Below are 2,901 nucleotides of genomic sequence, written 5' to 3'. Positions count from 1 at the left end.
GTGCCATGATGTAAGAAATTTCATATGTGGGTGTCTTTGTTGTAAGACTCTGATGTTTAGAAGGAACCACCATTAAAACAGAAACACTGTATTCATAGTGAGTGGGAAAGACTACAGTGACTTAGAGGATAAGTGCCTCTTTTGAACGTTTTCCACAAATAATCTAAGGTCTGTGGTTTGTGTGACCTTTGTGTACATTTCTCAGGACCTCCATACCTGATTCCTGTGGCTGAAGTCCTTGGCAGAAAAAAATAATCTAACAGGTTTTTTTTATTCCCCTGACCCTTCTAGTTTGTTCACCTCAAAATTTGCTCACCAGTCAAGACCTCAAAGCTAGAGAAAGTATAATCCTATAATCAGTCTAAAAATGTGTCTTTTGTAACAAGTCAGAATTCCTGTTGGTTCTGATGGCTATAGTCTTCACTGCTTGCCAGTGTTTGCTGCCACTGAGACAAGACTGTTCTGCCCAGGAAATGAGAATTGACATGCAACAAACGCACTTTTCTAATGTTGTACTACTTGGTGAGCTTTGACATAAGGATAAAATTATGAAGCTGTTACACATGAAATATGATTATCTGTCACCAATATATCGGGTGGGGCAAAAGTTGATTTAATAGTTCTAAGGCCAGGGAACCAAGATGGCGGCGTAGGGAGTGGACCTGTGCGTGCTGCTCTCTCACAACATCATTGAAACTATCAACTATGAGGTAAACAACCACCACTCAGAACCATGGGGAAGTTGGCCCAGTGGGAGATCTACAACTGGAAGGAAAGAAAGAAGCGCAGTGAGACTGAGTGGGAGTTACGGAGGCACCAAAACCAGAGGTACGCAGTCACATGCCAGGCGGGCTGCAAATGGATTTGCGGTTTTTTTTTCAATCAGAAGCGGTTACAAACCCTCGAATCCTCTGGGCTTGCTCTGGGCGGGTCTCTGAGGCCCCAGATCCCACAGGGAGAGGCGGCCACGGCCTTGCAGTGGTCAGAGAGCGAGGGAAGCTCTGACGCGCGGCTGCTCGCAGGCACTGAGGGACAAGAAGTCCTGGTGTCCTGGGGAGGCAAGGGGCGCGGAGACGCCGCCATCGCTATTTCCTCTGCGCAGGCGACTCCCTGAGACCCGGCCCTATCCTCCGGGCTATGCCAGAGGCACAAGAGGGAATGACTGTGCTTTTACAAACTCTCAAATCCACTGAGCTGGTTCGGGCGGGTCTCTGAGGCCCCAGGCCCCAAGGCGAGAGACGACATGGCCTTCCAGTGGTCAGAAAGCGAGGGAGGCTCTGGCGCTCGGCTGCTGGCCAGCACTGGGGGACGCAAAGTCCTGGTGTCCTGGATAGGCAAGGGGCCGCTGAGTCTCCGCCCCCGGCGACTCCCTGTGACCCCGCCCTACGCAATTTACATTCCCATCTGGGCTGTGCCAGACTCACAAGTAGAAACGCCTTTGCTTTTGCAAACTTTCAAATCCACTGAGCTGGTTCGGGCGGGATCATGAGGCACCAGACCCTACGGGGAGAGGCAGCACGGCCTTGCAGCCATCAGAAAGCGAGGGAGACTCTGTCGCACAGCTGCTCGCCGGCACTGGGGGACACAAAGCCCTGGCAGAGATTCAAGGGGCCGCGGAGACTCAGCCAGTGCTATTTGCTCCGCCATGGCGACTCCCTGAGACTCAGCCCTAATCAATTTACATTCCCATCCAAGCTGTGCCAGGTGCACAAAAAGACCCACCTGCGCTTTTGCAGCCTATCCCAACAAATTGCAGACTTCAACTTCTCGCAGCCATGGGAGACACACTCAAGAAGCAGACCCAGGAGAACCAGGATGGCGGCATAAGGAAGAGACCTGTGCGTGCTACCTCACACAACAACATCGAAACTACCAAATATCAGACAAACACCTATCATACAGAACCATGGGAAAGTTGGCCGAGTGGAAGCTCTACAACTGGAAGGAGAGAAAGAACATTGAGACTGAGTAGGATGTGACACCAAGTACAGAGCCCAACCCAACAAACTGCAGATTTCAACTCCTCGCATAGAAAGAAGCGCATTGAGACTGAGTAGGATGTGCAGAGGCACCAAGTACAGAGCCCATCCCAGCAGGCTGCAGATTTCAGCTCCTTGCATCTGGAAGGGACGCAATCGGGGGGCGGAGTCGGTTCCGGTGCAGGCCAGGGCTGGGCCTGACTGGGCCGGCACTGTGGAACCGCTGTACCAGCAAGCGCACAAACATGCCCACTGGTTCCAGTCTCTCCTGGGGCACTGGGGGACAGCAGACAGGCACTCTGTGCACTTGGTGGAGGGCAGGAGTGCTGGATGTTCAGCCACCAGGAACGCCTGGAGATTTTGTCTGGTGGGGAGCCGCCGGCAGGGGACAGAGGTCCAAACTTCCTATTTCCCCGGTAAGGCTGGGATGGCCCGGTGAGGTCGGGACGGCCCCGGTGAGGTTTGAAACGGTCCCGGTGTGGTAGGGACGACCCCCGGTCAGGTCGAAACGGCCCCGGTGTGGTAGGGACAACCCCCGGTCAGGTTGAAACAGCCCCGGTGTGGTAGGGACGACCCCGGTGAGGTTGAAACGGCCCCCGTGAGGTAGGGACGACCCCGGAGAGGTTGAAACGGCCCCCGTGAGGTAGGGACGACCCTGGTCAGGTCGAAACGGCCCCGGTGTGGTAGGGACAACCCCGGTCAGGTTGAAACGGCCCCCGTGAGGTAGGGACGACCCCGGTGAGGTTGAAACGGCCCCTGTGAGGCAGGGACGACCCCAGTCAGGTCGAAACGGCCCCAGTGTGGTAGGGACAACCCCAGTCAGGTTGAAACAGCCCCGGTGTGGTAGGGACAACCCCGGTGAGGTTGAAACGGCCCCCGTGAGGTAGGGACGACCCTGGTCAGGTCGAAACGGCCCCGGTGT

Source organism: Myotis lucifugus, unplaced genomic scaffold (genome assembly GCF_000147115.1).
Source record: "Myotis lucifugus unplaced genomic scaffold, Myoluc2.0 scaffold_1201, whole genome shotgun sequence".
Taxonomy (NCBI): domain Eukaryota; kingdom Metazoa; phylum Chordata; class Mammalia; order Chiroptera; family Vespertilionidae; genus Myotis; species Myotis lucifugus.
The sequence above is the reverse complement of the archived record's forward strand: the minus strand, read 5'-3'. Positions refer to the sequence as shown.